This window comes from Ochotona curzoniae, unplaced genomic scaffold (assembly GCF_017591425.1).
Source record: "Ochotona curzoniae isolate NIBS_2020 unplaced genomic scaffold, NIBS_Ocur_1.0 scaffold_2476, whole genome shotgun sequence".
In the NCBI taxonomy this organism is placed as follows: domain Eukaryota; kingdom Metazoa; phylum Chordata; class Mammalia; order Lagomorpha; family Ochotonidae; genus Ochotona; species Ochotona curzoniae.
In genome coordinates, this window is record NW_024467095.1 from 15,281,661 (window position 1) to 15,299,382 (window position 17,722).

At 48.3% G+C, this 17,722-nt stretch overlaps 1 protein-coding gene across 1 annotated transcript in view; it reads right to left on the bottom strand.

Moving 5' to 3' along the window:
* TMEM178B (transmembrane protein 178B) overlaps positions 1-17,722 on the bottom strand; it is a 312,133-nt gene that overhangs the window by 215,814 nt on the left and 78,597 nt on the right. The gene's annotated exons all lie outside the window — the stretch shown is intronic.

The window sequence follows — 17,722 nt, forward strand, 5'->3', positions numbered from 1 at the left end:
GCATTGGCATCCCCTGGGAATTCACTGGGAATACACCTTCTCAGGCCCACCCTCAGACCCACTAAGTCAGAAACTAAGAGGGAGAGCCTGGTGATCTGAACTTTCACTACGACCTCCAGCTGATTCTGCCACATTCCTGGTTCTCACACTGGAATGTATTCATCAAAAAAGTTACCAATCATGCACATTCCAAAAGATAGGGCCCATCAGGAAGTCTTTCCTACTTATATTTTACCTTCTATAGGCTCTTTACTGATGTTTGCTTATTTGGAGAATATTAAAACTCAATGTCAGGGCATCGTGAAGAATCAGAAAAGGAGTGATTTTTAAAAGTTAGGGGCTTTGAAATTTGGTTTTGCACCTGGATGGATTTTGGTGGTAATCCATTTTGCACCCCACTGATTTTCAATTTATAACTGGTGGCACCTGACTGAATTGTTTGACCCCACCCCCGGCCCATTGTCAGCAGGGAACCTGGAAATTGGTGAAGTGCAATAATTTAGACGTTGCTTTATGAAACCGATGCCTTATTGTAAATTGTATCTGGACACGTGCCCAGTTGCCAATTATCGACAGACACTCCTCCAATGGGGACAGATACTGTCCAAAAAGGCAAAGTTGTAGAAAGTCGTGTGCGCTGCTCTCCTGCATCTTCAGTTTTTCAACTCCTCTGCTTCTGCCCCGTAGCCCACAAGCGTCCTGCAGCCTCTCACATGCCCCCGCCTCCTGCTCCATGCCTCCTGCTCCAGCACATCTCCAGCCTCCTCCTTTAATTTGCTAAACTTGTGGAAAAGCAGTCTTCCAGACAGTCTCCACTTGCTCATCTCAGATTCGTCCCTCAAGCCTGCACACTCTAATTTCCATATTATCCCCATGAACAGCATCCGGATAAACATCCAGGATTCATCATCATTGCAATGATTCCTCCCACAGGGGTGCTCCCCTCCTTCCTGACATCCGACTGGTCATCAAATGCTGTCAGTTCTACCTCAGAAATGACCCTGGAGTCCAGATCCTTCTCCCAGCCCCATGCCCACCTTAGTAGTTGTGCTGATAGGGCTGTACCCCTCCCTCTCCACCTGCCTTTCCTTATTAACACCTCCTCATCTAACGGGGCCCTGACTCCTCTGCCAGGCCTCCCTTACACCTGGGACAGCCCAGCAGTGGCTGCCCAGCCCAGCTCCTTGTCTCTCCTTTGCTGCTCTTCCCAGCTCCTGTCCCTACTGCTGCCAACACCAACAGGCTGTGATTTATCTGTTTACACGCCTCAGTCCCCCCTCGATTATGAGTTTCTCAAGGGCAGAGATGCTGTCTTATTCATTCATCTTTATCTCACCAGCCCCTAAGCGCAAGGTGAACACCGATAACATGTGCTTTGAAGAAAGGAATGAATAAATAGGAGGTGCCCTTTGGAAGACCACAGTGAGCCAAGAATCCAGCTGCTTTTCTTGCAACAAGACATTTAAATAATTGGTGTGTAGTTCATGAATGGAGGGGACCAGGGCAGATCCCACTTCCTTGTCTGGACAACGGAAGGGGAGGCTTATTCAGCAGTGGTGGTGAGAGGGAGGGCAAGGTGGTAGAAGCAAGCAGCACATGATCAAGGAACAGTGTCTCGCTGTACTTAGTAAACAACATAAGAGGGGCAACCAGGTGAAGGTTTCTAGAATAAAAAGGAAGGAAGAAAGGAGAGAGGAGAGGGTGATCTAGTAGGAGGAGGAACATGAAAACCATTAGCAATAGGGCAGGCCTGTGGCACAGTGTGTTAAGGCACTACTTGGGTGTCGACAGTCCACTTTCAGATGCCTGGGGTTGAGTCCCACCTCTATTTCTGATCCAACTCCCTGCAATGGGCACCTGGAAGGCAGTGCATGGTAAGCCAAGAACTTGAGCCCCTGCTACTGACAGACAGACCAGGATGCAGCTGAGTATAAGATTTTTTATTTGTGTTACTTTGAAAAAAAATTTAAAAAAAACCACCGATGGCAAGTGCCTTGGACTTTGATGTTTGGACAGGTTGTGCCTTGGCCTGAGGGCACCTTGCAGGGATAACCCACAGGCTGCAATCCAGCCACTGCTCTGCCTGCAAGACATCCTGCTGGGATGAGGGAGGTTGCCCCTGCCAGAGGGCCTGTCGGCTCTAATGGCACACAAGTGTTCTATGATTCAGCAGCAGTCCCACATGGAAAAATATCAAGATCAAACAAAAACACTCTGCAGACGCATCCTCGGAGCCCCAAAGCAGATCCCTCTGGTGACAACCAGACTGGTGTCTGTCACTTGATTCCTTCACTAAGGGCAGGCGCTCTCAGTTCCCACACAAACCCAACAAGTCACTGTAGATTCCAGGCAGCTCCCTCCGCCTCTTGGAACTTCAGCCCATCTGGACAGCCAGGGAAAAGGCCACTCAACACTCACAAAAGAACAAGAAACAACCAAGCAACAGGCACAGCAGGTAGCTGGCCAGGAAGTCTTCCCAGAGGAGCACACACAGCCCCACTGGAGGCCTCACTATTTATTCTGCCTTGGGGATTGTAAGCATCCTGCCTTTGACAGCAATTAAATGCAAAAGCTTCAAATATTGCCTAGGAAAAAAGGCAAAATATTTATCCATGTGTCTGCAGGTCCTGTCAGCGCAGAGCTTTTGTAAACACTGTACCATCTGGGTATCAAATCCGTGTGCCCAGAATCTGAGTTTCCCAATACAAACTGGTTTTCCTGCATCAAACAGGACAGAGGCACTACGTGGAAGGCAATGGGAAGGCCATTATTGACAAAAAAGGGCAAATCCATGTTCACTGATGCTAGGGTCGAGCCCAGAATCTCAGCTCCACCCTCAGGAAGTCACAGCTGAGGAAGACAACTGGCTGGTAAGCAAGCTTCCTCGACTGTAGCATAGCCAGTTAAGCTATCACCTGCAGGGCTAGTATTGCATGTGGGTGCTGGTTCCAGTCCCAGTTGTTCCCTTCCAATGCAGCTCCCTGCTAATGTGCTTGGGGAAGCAGCAGAAGATAGTCCAGGTCCTTGTGTCTTTCCAATCAAAAAGGAGACACAGAAGAAGCTCCTGGCTCCAGGCTTGGGCCCGGCCCAGCCAAGACCATGGTGGCCATTTGGGAAGTGGACTAGAAGATGAAAGATCTCTTTCTCTCTGTTCTTTCTATAACTCTGCCTTTCAAATAAATAAAGAAGAATTCTTTTAAAAAGAGAGAAGACAGAGATAACCTGTGACCTTACACCCTCCGTCTTCTGATCTCTTATCTGTCAAGATCCCAGCAAGGCAAAGCACATCTAAACAGCTCATTAAAGAGAATTTCAAGAAAAGACCATTTAATTCAATAGAAAAAAAAAGTGAATGGATATTTCCACAATAAAATTATCTTTTTTTAAAACTTGTATACTTTCTTTTTTTAATTTTGAATTTTATGGTACAATTCCATAGGGTTTGGGAGTTCCCTACCCGCTCCCCAAACTCTCACCCCCTGATTTTCCCCCATGTTAGCACAATAGTAAAGTCCTTCATAAGTAGTGATAAACCCATCAGCCTGTTATTTAAGTGTGCTCCCATATTGCTGGCACAGGCAATATCAATCTAGATATGTTCCACAGTTTCACTGGGAGTGATGGTTTCATTCCTTTTTCTCCATTTCAAGACCCAAGGCACGTGCAGGGTAACTTGAGCCAACTGCTAAGAGTGATCACCGTGTTATTATTCTCTTATCACTGTGAAACATGTCTACATTATGCTTCAGATATAGATTTAGGTCTGTAAAGGGGAACTTCTTCATATGTAGTGACCCCAGAAGGCTGGCAGACAAGAGCTCTGACATACAGTGAACACAGAAAGAGGCAGGACCTGGGAGAGGGCGGTGACAGGGATGGCACAGGACGGCACAGAAGCTTCAGTGTGCTGTGCTTCACCGATTCCCATTACACCTGACAGCCTCGCCCACGGACAGCTCCCTTCTCACAGGGACCAGATTCCAGCGATGTTGAGCTGCCTGTCTTTCCGGTAGGACTCTATCATTTAAGATATACTAAGCAGGACAGTTCTTAAACAGTCATTTAGAGGGGCCTGTGCCATAGTTCAACAGGTTAAGCAGCTGCCTGCAGGGGCATATGGACACTGGTTTGAGTCCTAGCCACTCCACTTCTGATCCAGACGTCCGTTAATATGCCTGGGAAAGCAGAAGCAGATGACCCATGTGCTTAGCTTAACCCACCCCCTACCAACACACACACACACACACACACACACACACACACTCTCTCTCTCTCTCTCTCTCTCTCTCTCTCTCTCTCTCACGGAAGACCTGGATGAAGTTCCTGGCTCCTGGCTTCAGCCTGGCCCACCCTGATCACTGCAGCCATTTGGGAAGTGAATTAACAGATGGAAGACCCCTTTCTCCCTCCCTCCATCCCAGGCCTTCCTCTTTCCCTCTCTCTCTGCTTCTTCCTCCCTATCTGCCATTAGAAAGCGACTTCTTTTGATTCAATACTATTCTCCTAATTACCCATTTTTAGAGTTCTTCTAAGTAAATCTAAAGGGAAACGCTGAGTCACTTATGTTCATGCAAGAAACCCCCAACCCTCCTTCCTGTAGACTAGAGGGGACTCAAACAGTGCGACAGGCATGAGGGAGCCACGGAGGCTGGAGGGAGCTGCAGGGTATACTCGAAAGGCAAGCACACTGGTTCTCACCCATGCCAGGGCTGCCCAGGCCCCTCTAGAAGAACCAGAACATGGAAGCTGTCCCACCACTCACTTTCAAAGTGATGAGGGAAGAGGCATTTAGCCTCGTAGGTAGGACACCAGTTAAGACATCTGTGTCCCATACCAGAGGAATGGATTTCCTGCTTCCTGCTAACATGGACCCCTCAGGAGGCAGCAGTGAAGGCTCAGGTAACTAATACTTGCTACCCGTGTGGTAGACCTGCACTGAGTCCCCAGCACCCAACCACTGGCCACTGCGAGCCCTTGGGGAACGAACCAAGAGATGGGATTTCTTTCTCTTCTGCCCTGTCCCCTGCAATAACAAAAGTTTTTTAAAAAATCATGGTGAGGTGGGCCGTGACTATGGTAATCAAGTGTATTTAGGCTAAGTAGAAGTTACACAGTGTCTAAAAGGTTTACTTTCTGCAACACTTGAAGAGTTTTTAATCTATATTCTGTAATGCTCTCCTCCCCCACAAAAAAAAGAGAGAGACAAACTTTCTCAGACTCCTTGAACTCAAAAACCTGGTTCATTCAAACAATAGTTTCTAGCACAGGATTTGAGTTTATCATCCTCAGAAACCATAGCTCTTGTTTACAGTCTACCCCCAGGGCCTGGAACAGCAATGGGCTCACAGAAGTCCCTCGATGGCTATTTGGATGAATGAAAAACAGATAACAGGGTTTGTTATTTAATCAAATGATCTGCCTGGTCAATTAAGTAAGTGGCTCCAAGTGGTGGTGGCTGGTCTCTTCCCTGAAGTCATGGATGTCTGGGCCTTGCCAGCAAAGCAATGTCAGAATTGAATGTCCACCCATGAGCTGTGTTCACATAATGCTTTGAAAGGAGTCTGGAATCCTTGCAGACAGAACTACAAGTCACCCTCCACGCCCGGTGCCACATTCCCTCAGCACACTCCCCTCCCTCCATGGCAGCGACAACTGCAGTGACTGCTCCCAGGCAGGCTGACAGCACACAAGCCAGTCACTCATCACTTCTCCCTCATTGCCTTTCATGGATCTACAAAGCTCATGCAGGAAAACCTATGGAAGGGTGGGAGAGCTACAACCAAGAACAACCCCCATCAGGAGGCAGAGGCAGGGTGAGAGCCAGAGAACACTCACCCCATCCTTGGGGTGGGGGGCAATTATAGTGCCTCTGCAGGCCCCAGAGGATCCACTCAAAATCGAACCTGATGTTCCCAGTATCAACCAGCTCACCTTCCATTAACTTCTCCTTCTCACCTGCTTCCCCCAAAGTCCCTGCCACAGGGTCTACCTTCGGCAGGTCCCAAACTAAGCAAGATGCCCTACCAAGGAGTGGTGTACATCTTTAAACTAGTGAGGCTTGGAATAAGGGCACACAGTTGGCTCGTGCTAGTCTTGGGGTTACTTTGAAGGTCATCTCAGCACCTGGCCTCACTAGCTTTTCCTTTCCTTTTCAGCTCCCCCATGTTCTTTCCCTCTCTTCATATTCTCACACGCCACAGTCACAGGGATGGACATTTGGACGGCTGTCCATCAGTGCGCTGCCTTCATCTCAGAACTCCTTTTGTAAAGCACATAGAAAATTCTATTCCATGCCTAGGCATCCATGGCATCCACTCCTGTCAGATGCTCATACATTATCCTGTGCCAACCTCATACAATCCCGGGGGAGGTGACAGAATTACAGTGGCACCCCCATTCAACTAAGGAAGAAAGTGAGGGCTTAGATGGAGGGGAGCCCTCCCCAGGGTCACTCGGTCAGCAAGCAACCACACAGCCAGGATTCAAATTCCCTCCGGCCAGCTCCTGTGGTTGTTCATGTGATGGCAGCAGTGTTAGACCCCAGCAACTTGCAGAAAAATCCCTTGGGAGCAAGGATTACTTTGGAAGCCTTGTGTGTGGAAGGCGTTCATTGCATGCACTGATAAAGAAGCAGAGATAGCAGTGGGCAGAGGAGAGGAGGGACGGCCTCCCACACCTCATATGCTGCTCCTCCCATGACACTGGTGGCGGGGGTGGCAGTGTGGGGACCCCGCTGCCACTCCCCAGTCCCCCTCGCCCAGTCGGCCACTGAGTTTCACCCACGGGGCCCACAGATCTGACCCAAGGCCTGCTTAATGCTCAGTTCTTAATAAATGAAAGAGTCAAAAGAAAGTAAAAGAACACATCCAAAAAAAAAAGAAGAAGAAGAAGCAGAAGCAGCAGCAGCAGCAGCAGCAGCAGCAGCAGCAGCTGAAAACCAAAGATGAAACCAGGTGGAGCTTCAGGGCTATGCTCAGCATTCTGTAAAGGATGTTTTCTCAGATAGACAAATAAATACAAAGTGGAAATTCCTCTAGCCTGGATGAGTACAACCTTGTAGAATTCTGTATCAAACCACAGCAGTGAAGGCAGAGGAAGCCCAGCGCGGAGGGGGATACCGGATTAAGAAGCAAACACCATGTCAGTGATGAAAAGGGCAGAGGTTGGCAGGTCCCACCTCCACCCCCAGCCCTGGCCCGATCTGGAGCACACATGGAAGGGCATGAGGTGACAACTGCCGCTGACCAAAGCAGTGGAAGGGCCTGGGCACTTGCTGTTTAACAAGGTGACTTCTCACCAAAGCTCTCTCGCCCAGGCCCATCTACCTTCTGCTTTCTTTGTGGTATCTTCTGCTCCTCTCAGATGTTCTGAGTCGAAAGCTTTGCAAGGTACATGGCTGTGGAGGCCCAGCCAGACAGGTTTCCCTTTGCTTTTTACTACAGAAAATCGCTAGCTGCATTTTTTTATTTCTAATGCTTTCAGACACGTCCCATTTTGCATGCTTTGTACCCAGTGTGTGTACTATGAGCATGGCCTTTTAATGCTGTTTTATATGCACTGCACAGACCAGATCCTAAATATTTAATTCCTTTCCATTCTATGTTCCATAAATGTTTGTTACAAACTGTATTCAGGGACCCGTCCTTGGTTATACACATGCAATTTCATTTTTAAAAACCATCAACCACAACCCATACTCACCCCACCAACACATTTCACACCCTTTACTCTTATACATGTTTTTGTCTACCAATGAGTTATTTCTAAGTAAAAAGTTTTAAGATAGTTTAGAGTTAAGGTCTTTAATCTTTGAAATTTTGACAGCCAAAAAGATGTTTGAGTACTGATACTCTAACAATAACTTCTATTTAATGAGTACTTTCTATGTGTTAGGTACTGGGGGAAAAAAAAAACTTGGCTAGGCATTTTCTTATTCCTAGAATTTACTATTACCATTCACAGATAAGGACACAGAGGCTGAGGGAGGTGTCCTGCCCAGTTCTGAGGTGGCATGGGAGGTTACAAGCCCACCTCATGCTGCCAAGCACCGCACGGCACCTGTGAAAAGAAGTCAAGGCAAAGCAAACTCTTTCTAAAGAAAGGAGGAGGCCTTTCAGGGTGTAACAGGAAACCACACAAAGAAAACTTGGGCAGGCACAGGGAATTTCAGCAGCTACAGAGTCAGCAGCTCTTCTCAGAGGAAGATACAGTGTTGGACTCCATAGCTCACCTAACGCATCAGACAGGAAACAGCTCCTCAGCAGCCTAGTAGGCTGCCCTGGACGAAGGTGAGCTTGAAGCACTCTGGTGGTCCACGGCGGACACCAAAACCCGGGCCTGTCCCAGGAAAAGTCACTTCCCAGCAGGGCTTTTAAACAATTTGCTCTGCTCTCCAAGGCCCACCGTTCCTTCATCAGCAAAATGCAAATAATAACAGCATTCCTATCCTAAGACAGACAAGGATGGGGCCGGTGTTGTGGCATAGTAAGCTAAGCCTTTGTATGAGATACCAGCATATCATATGGGTGCCAGTGCAAGTCCCAGCTGTTCCACTTCCAATCCAGCATCCTGCCTGTAGCCTGGGAAAGCAGCCGAAGATGACCCAAGTACTTGTGCCCCTGAACCCATGTAAGAGAGATCCAAAGCTGCTCCTGGGTCCTGGCTTCAGATCAGCCCCGTCCCTATAGTTGGCAGCCATTTTGGGGGTGAACTAGCAGATGGAAGATCTTTGTCTCTTCCTCCTCTTTCTTCCCTTTTCTGTAACTCTGCATATCAAACAAATAAAAAGTCTTAATATTGATGAGAAATCAATGTGAAACGTACTCCAAAGTGGATATTCAGTAAAGGCTCACATCACTTGTTGGTTAAGCTCCTGTCAATGCCAATCCACTGCCCTGAAACAGCCCAGGAACATTTAAGGACAGCTCTTTGACCGACCCCAGCCTCAGGACTCCTTCTTCCCTAGCTGACACTCACAGGTTCCCCTCATTACAATCATAGCCCATCACCATCCTGGTCATGTTCAAGGTTCAGTCTATGAGTCAGAATCACTCCTCAGTGCCAGCCACAGCCCTAATCGTGGTCATGTCCATGCATGGCCCAGCTTGTGCACACCCTCTGACCACAGAATCCCTGGCCTTTGGCTGCCATAGTTCTGCTTACACAGCCTGGCTCTGTCAGCTTTGAGGGTGGCCTTGTCACAGAGCTGGCCACCCAGAGGGGACAGAAGCAAAGTGGTTTCCCCTTACTGAAGAGTGGCCAGCTTGGTATCACCAAGCAGTTGGACACCTGCCTTTTCTCATTTGGGGGTGACTTTTTCTATTTTGGTTTCTTACCTCTGCAAAGGGTCTTCTATTTGTTCCAGCGCCTGAAGAAAGATGTGCGTAAGGATCCTGCCACTCTACAAATTAGCAACCAATCCTGTGTGCTTCCCTTGCCTGGCAGGCCAGCTCCATCCTGGTCCAAATCACTGCTGAGGGCAGAGTCACCCAAAAACACACACTCACACTGCAGCATCCTGGCAAGCAGAAACCAAGCCACGGAGACAAAGCTGTTTGGGTGTAGTGAGCAAGTTTGGGCTGGGGAGCCACCCCCCTGGAGGCAAACCTCTTCATCCTGTCCACTTGGATATCATAGGAGATCTTATGCAACCATTTACCCCAAAGACCTGTCTAAACTGTAGCCAAGACAGGGAAAGAGGTCAGCGTGGCCGGCTGTTTGGTCTCTCAGCACCTCGGCTCCGTGCTGAGCGCTCCCCACCATCTGTTTCACCAGCCCTTTGGATGGTTTTGCAGATTCCCTGAACCAGGCTGCTTGGCTGTGCTCAGGGAATCCCCTGACAGTCTTTGCTGAAAATCTGGGCATTGGTTATCTGCCTTGAGTTCACAGCACTTGGGATTCCTGGCTCCCTCGAACTCTCCTGTGTCTCCCAGTACACAGGAGAACCCCACTGGAAAAATCTCGCTCACGCTCCTTACTCCAGAGGATTAGCACAGACGAGGGCTCACTGTTGGGCGGCCACTGTGTGCCTCTCCAGTTACAAACCACTGAACACAACTTCCATTCCTCTGGCTTCTTCCTTTATTCCCTATAGCCTCATCCACAGACTTTTGCTTGACTAAACTGTTGAAGCATCCAACACTTTGCATGCTATCACCTCATCTCTCATGAGGACTACAGCCTTTTAATCCCAGATTCTGAAAGTCTTTTCCCTTATTCTGCCATTTCACTTGTGTTTGTATTATTATTTTTTAAGATTCACTAAAGATTCATTTTACTTATTTGAAAACCAGAGTTGGAGGGGTAAGGAGAGAGAATCTTCCATCTACTGCCTCACTCATCAAATAGAGACAGCAGCCAGGGCTGGGCCAGGCTAAGACTAGGAGGCTGTAACTCCATGTAGGTCTCCCATGTGAGTGGCTGGGGTCGCAGCACTTAGGCTCTCTTCCCCTGCTGCTTTCCAAGACACATTAGCAGGAAATGGGATCGGAAACAGAACAGCCAGGACTCAACAGGTGCTCATGTGGGATGTAGGCATCATAGGCAGCGGCTTACGCTGCTGCTCCATGAGGCCAGCCCCCTCTGTCACGCTTTAAACAAGACATCTTTTAAATGCCACTACCTGGTCACTTCCTCACAAAAAGAATAAAGAAAGCAAGCTGCCACTATTCTCACGCCACATCGTCTCCCATTTTCCCAGCCAGCTTTTGGCTTTTACCCCTGCTTTCTCAGCCATTTTTTTTTTCCAGCTTAAAATGCACTTCTCTAGGAACGGATGAGAAAGTGAGGCATGTCTCTAAACTATTCTGTGGGGTGCAATACTCCATCTGTTCCTTTACTTGCATCACAACTGTAACAACCTTCTAGAAAGTTCAGAGTGCAGAACTGCCAGCGCCCCAGCTCGGAGAGATGTAGCTGGGGCAGGTGACAAGCTTATCTGCCTCTGGGCTCTGACGCACACACGTGGTGCACAGGAGAGCATTCAACACACTGTTCCTGGTGTTCTTGCATATCCTTTTTCCCCCTCTCCTACAAAAGATAAATCCTTGAGATCCAGCGAGAAAGAAGCCAATCACTTTTTGAAAGCGACCCACTTGCTCCTAGATTAAAAAGCAGAGCCACACTGCCCAAGTTCCAAGGGCAGGAGAACCTTAGGTGAGGCAGAGGTCATGGAGTTTCAGATGCCAACTCACCTTCCACTGGCCTTACTTAGGGGCTTCTCACTGACCACTAATGAGTACCACCTCACTTGTGCATTAGGCATCCAGTGCCTACTGAGGTGCAGGTGTCAAACCAGTAGCTGATGGATGCCTTGTAGCACAAATGAGACAGGAAAGCCAACAGGAAGCCACAGCAACATGGGCACTGCACAGTACCAGTGGGGAAGCCATGGACAGCTAAGGAAATCAGAGAAGGCAGCTTGGTGGGACATAGCGCTGGGGAGAAGTGATAGCTGGGGTCAGCCAGCAAGGCCCAACAGGGTGTTTAGGGGTGTGCTCTAACTCAACAGGAAACGGAAGTATTCTGAGGACCATGGGCCCATAGGTTCTCACAGGGAAGACTGGAGTGGGGTTCCAAGCATCAAGAGCAGAGCCTAGGCCCAGTGCAGTGGCTAAATCCTTGCCTTGCACACACTGGGATCCTGTAGGGGTGCCGGTTCATGTCCCAGCTGCTCCATTTCCCTACTTGTGGCCTGGGAAAGCAGTCAAGGATGGCCCAAAACCTTGGGACCCTGCACCCTGCATGGGAGACCCAGAAGAAGCTTCTGGCTCCTAGCTTCAGATTGGTTCAGCTTCAGCCTTGCGGCTACCTGGGGAGTGAATCAGCAGACAGAAGATCTTTTTGTCTCTCCTTCTCTCTGAAATATGCTTTTCCAATAAAAATAAATAAATCTTGAGGGAGAGAGAGGGGGAAAGGGAAGGAGAGAGAGAGAAAGCAAGAGCGAGCAGAGCCTTGGCAAGAAGCTGCTATGGTTTCCCAGGTAGCACGGGAGGGGCGGAGCATTGCTGGAGTAAGGGCAAAGCAGGACAGGTGGGGAGCCCTTCCTCTCTGCATTGGGCTTCCTAATCCTCTTGACTTTGACCAGCTCCAGCAGGGAGAGGCACAGCCTGAGTCTCCCTGCACAATACCTCCTCTGTCCTCCACAGCTAACAAGAGTGTTCCAACTTCCCAAGCAGAAAAGGCAGAGAGGCAATGCACGGGTGTTTCCGGGACCCTCAGGTATCCAGAGTGGCAAGCAGCAGATGGCATGGATGGAGTGACTGATTCCTCCCTAAAGGCATGGTTAACCCTATCCCTGGGCCACCTTAGCTTTTGCATTGGAGGATTCACTGAACTCAACAGCCTGCCTCTACAGGATGGGCGGGTGGGGAACCTGAAGAGGACAGATGGACAGATGTCATTTATTTCATTTTTGTAAGACCCCAGGGAACTTCTCTAACACCACAATGAACAACACAGGTGCCACATCAGCCGGTCACAAAAGCTTCCTCAAGGAGACTCCGCATCCAGGAGGAAAAGTCTAGAGCAGGAGTAGCTCAATGCAGGGTGCCACCTCCCAGGAGAGGCAGGAGAAGGGCTGACCTGGAAGGAGGGCAGAGGCTGCTGAGGCTAGAGGACACCAAAGCAGGTTGGGAAGACTGGAGGGAGGAGGGAATGGGCAGTTAACATGGCCGAAATTCCCACTTATTTGTGTTTTTTACTGCTTATAGAACATGAACTATAGGAAGCTATTTGAAACAGATATCAAAGAGCGAGGTGCCGCCCCCAGGAGTTAGCCCTCTGAAACATACATCACAGGGATGTTTTTGGAATTAAACAGCAGAATTGAGGCAATCAAAGCCAGTGGAGTCTAACTGCTGAGATTTATTGGGGCAAATGTCTGAAAATGAAGACTGTCACACGGAGAGTCCCCACTCTCTCCTCGCTCCCTTTCAAGCTGCAGGATCCCCAGCCTTAGAGAAAACCTCTAAAACTATGATCCAAAATTCATGAAACAAAATATAAAATTAACTAAATAAAAGTTCAAAACTTTATATAGAAAAAGTCACCATATCAAAATCAAGGGACAAAGCCAACACTCTGGCATACTGCATTAAGGTGTTCCTGCCACAACAGCATCCCATATGGACTCTAGTTTATGACCCAGTTACTCTCCTTCCAATCCAGCTCCTGGCTAAAGCACCTGAAAAGCAGCAGAGGCTGTCAAGTACCTGGCCCTCTATCACCCTGTGAGTGACCCAGAAGAAGCTCCTGGCCGCAGCCTGGCACAGGCCTGCTATTGCAGCCAAATTGTGGAATAAATCAGTGGATTAAAACTCTCTCTCTCGTTTTCTTTTCTCCTCTCTCCTCTCCTCTCCACTCTTCTCCTCTCCACATTCTGGCTTTCAAATAAAATCTTTGTTTTTAGAATAGGAGCCAAGCATTAGCTTTTAAAATTTTTATTTTTATTGGAAAGGCAGATTTACAGAGAGAAGGAGAAAGAGAGAAAGATTATTCCATCTGCTGCTTTACTTCCCAAGTAGCTGCAATGGCTGGAGTTGAATCAATCTGAAGCCAAGAGCTTCTTCAGGGTCTCCCTTGCAGGTGAAGGGTCCCCAGGCTTTGGGCCATCTCCGGCTGTTTTCCAGGCCACAAGCAGGGAGCTGGAAGAGAGGTGAAGCAGCCAGGATACAAGCTGGTGCCCACATGGAATGCTGGCGCATGCAAGACGAGTACTTTGGCCATTAGGTTCTGTGCCGGGCCCTCAAATAAAATAGCTTAAGAAAATCGAGAGACAAACTAAGGGGCTGGCATTGATCCAGTAAGTTAATCACCTGCTTGCAATACTGGCAACCCATATCTAAATTCTAGTTCAAGTTCTGAATGCTCTATTTCCAACCCAGCTTCCTGCCAATGCACTTGGAAAGGCAGCAGATTATGGCTCAAGTGCTTGGGTCCCTGATCTCCAGGTGGGAGCTCCTGATAGAGTTCCTGGATTCTGACTTGGACTTGGCCCAGTTACAATCATTCGGGGCGTAAGCAATGGATGGAAGATTCTCTCTCCTCTACATTGGTCACTCTCTCTCCCAAATAAATAAATCTTAAAAAACAAAGAAAGAAACTGAGGGAAATATTTGTAACCCATATCACAAAGGACTCATTTGCTTTAGACATACAAAGCCCCAGTAGATGGGTAAGACAAAGACCAGCTGAAATTTAATTGAAAAATGAGCCAAAGATATCAACAGTTCATGGACATACTGGTCTTTCTTAAATATCTGAGAAGAGCCTCCTCAAGAGCAATCAGAATGAAAGCAAGCATGGATTACGTCTACATTGGGATGCACTTTCAACCATAACTCCAGCTAAGGTCCAGGATGGTGGCACACAGGGAGGGTACAGGGGTGGGGACCTAGACATGACCACAGGCTGTTCCTGGAGTGTTGTACATTTTGTAAATTTGTCCAATGTCTCTGGGAACAATTCATCAGTATTTCTCCAAACTGCAAAGGAAGATTGCATTGGACCCAGGAAATTCACTTTTGTAATTTATCTAAGAGATGCACTCTCCCAGGTGTGAAATGACCTGTGTACAAGGCTCATCACTGACACTTTAAAGAGCATCCTCAATCCCCATCAACAGGAGACTTTTTCAACAAACTACAGTACATACACATAGCAGAATGTTGGACAACCTTTTTAACAAAGCCAAAGTAAGCTTTGTGGGGTAACCCAAGTAAAGAATATGCAAGGTGCATCGTAGGCCATATATCATTTATGAAGTTATGGGGGAAAAAGAGGGAGCAGGTATTCAGCCCAGCAATTAAGACACTCAAACCCACACTGGAGTAGCTGGGTTCCATTCCCATTTCCAGCTCCAACCCCAACTTCCTGCCAATGTGGACCCTGTGCAGCAGAGATGGTAGCTCAAGTAGTTGGTTCCTGCCATTCACCTGAATGAGCTGGTTCACAATCTTAGATCCTGGCCCTGGCCATTGCAGGTATTTGAGGAGTGAACCAGTAAATCGGAATGTTTTTCTCTTTACCCCTGCCCACTGCCCCAATACTCAAATAAGCAAAAGAAATATTAATAGATGAGAAGGGGGTAAGAATATGGGAGATTCTAGCAATATTGATTGAAGAAGAAGAATTGGGAGCTTGGGAAAAGGCAAGGCAAAGAAGCATTCCTTGTATGTCTCTGCAATGTTTAAAATGCTGAATCATGTTAACATACATGAAAATTCAATTGTGCTGAAACCAATATAAAGCTGAGATCAGAAAAAAAAAGAAAGAAAGAAAGAAAAAACAGCTAGGCATGTGTCCTAGTTTTTTGCAGGATGGCATAGGACAGCCACAACCCCTCTTGGAATGTCAGACTCTGCACTGCCTTCAGGCCTCCAGGCTCACTGCTCATGACATAGCCTCATCCTCAATGGTCCTGATGCAAACCTTTCCATGCATGGTGCTCAGAGCATCCTTCCCCCTTCTTATGAGTTGGGTCACTCCCCTATAAACCAAAAGCAGGGTTGAACATCTTCAAGGAGAATGCAAAAATCCATTCAAGGCCCAAGGTTCAAGAATGAAGTAGAGTCCAGCATTGTGCTTCCTCACCATTAACTCTGCCCTGACCTTGACGTTTCCAGCTCCGATAAGCAGGCCCAAACTCATTCTTCCATAACCAGAGCCTGACCATGATAGCCACATGAGTCACCAAGTCAGATGCTACCTCCCCCTTGCCAAAGGGCACCCAGGATGTCTGGATGTCTGCCCTCAGATGAACCTGTGGTGCCTTGCTCACTTAGTGTCACACCTCCTGGGCACTGACCCAGTGGTAGCCGGGCTGCTCCCAAGCCTATGCAGGTCTGCCCATCTGTTGACGGCCTGTCAGGGTGGCCTCACCAATAGGGCTGTCCCACTTGTTTCCAGTTTCCTCCACCTTTTGTTATCCTGAGGGCCCTCCTGACCCACCCCCTGATCCCTGCAGCCACAGGCACTGTATGCAAGAGCTCTGTCTCCACCCAGGAGCTTTCACACTCAACTCATTGGAGCTTTGCTCTTACAAACAGCTCTTCAAGTTCTGCCCACAGGCTATGTTCCAGTATCTTTTAGCAAGGCACTTTCTCTTGCCACTGGATGTTCATTCTTGGTTACATTTAAGCAGCTTGGAAAACCCCCTGATGATGTCATCAATAGCCCTGGGTACCACGGCTGAAAGATGAAACCAGGCTCCAGTGTAAACCTTCAGAGTGACATTGGCCTCACCCTTCCGCCTTTCCAAAGGACTAAGTGAGCTCTTTGATTCACATGTCCAATTCATTGTCATCTCACTCAATGCCAGTCCATGTTGCCCTGGACCTTCCTCAGCAGAGAGGCTTCAGGGATGCCTTCCAGTTCAGTCTCACCAACAAGTACCTGACTGTTTGCAAGGTTCCCCAGGCTTGGGCAAGTTTCTGACCTTGATTCTCTCCAGGCTTATCTTTCTTCCCTCCCCAGTGCCTCCCAGACCTTACAGAGCATCCCGTGATTTCTGCGTATTCTCTCGTGTGAGTGCTTCAAGGTCATCATCACCAGCACAGAGCAATCAGCTCTCAAACGAATGCCTTAATGGATGTTGTTTGCAGCTTAGTCTAACTAGAATGTACGCTTATTTCTGTTTTATCTCTTTGTAACACCTAGGGAAGCACCATGCTCTGCATACAGATAGATGGATGACGTACGGAAAGGGGCAACTCGGGACTGAAGTCAGGAGGTTTAGCTCCACAGCCCCCACCTGCTGGTTGCGTAACACGAGGCAAGTCTCTCAATATCCCTCTGACTCCATTGCCTCAGATGTGAAATGGGAGCAACTCCTGCTTCATAGGAGGTTGTGAAGACCTCATGGGTTCAGGTGGATGGAAGCGAGGGTTTCACTATGACATGCAGCACGGCTGGGAGAGCCATTTGCTGAAAGTCATCTTAGAAGCATCATCTCAAAGAAGCTTCTCTAGGACATGCAGGCTCTGACCATCCACCTAGACTCATGATGATCCAGTATGCCAGACACCAGCCACTCTTTAATGATGCTGCAGGGGTCCAAGTCCTGCCGGAAGGGGCAGCCCACACCATGAGTATCCCCTAAGGAAATCTACTCGTTGTCCAGAGCAACCTACAGGGCCACTTCCTAACCGTGCCCACCCTCAAAGCACTAGAAGGACCGTCTCAGCACACTAAGCTGGGCTGCCCGAGGCTTCAGCGTCGTCTGGGTGCATCTGGGACATCAGTGGGGCAACTGTGGCTTACAGCTGGGGAAGTACTGACTGGAATTCCAAACAGCTGCAATCCAGGGTTCAGGATGCCTGCTCCATTCTCATTCATATTCTCTCTATGACTGACATGATGACTCAATTGGCTAATCCTCCACCTTCAAGTACCAGGATGCCATACAGGTGCCACTTCACGTCCCCGCTGCTCCACTTCCCATCCAGCTCCCCTGCCTGTGGCTTGGGAAAGCAGTAGAGGACAGCCCAAAGCCTTGGGACCTGTATGGGAGACCCGGAAGAAGCTTCTGGCTCCTGGCTCCTGACTAGATTGACTGAACTCTGGCAGTCGTGGCCATTTGGGGAGTGAAGCAGTAGATGGAAATCTTTCTGTCTCTGCTTCTCTCTGTAAATCTGCCTTTCCAAGAAAAATAAATAAATCTTTTAAAAAAAAAGGCATTGTCAAAGAAAAAGAGAGGTCTTCCATTTGTTGGTTCACTCTTCAA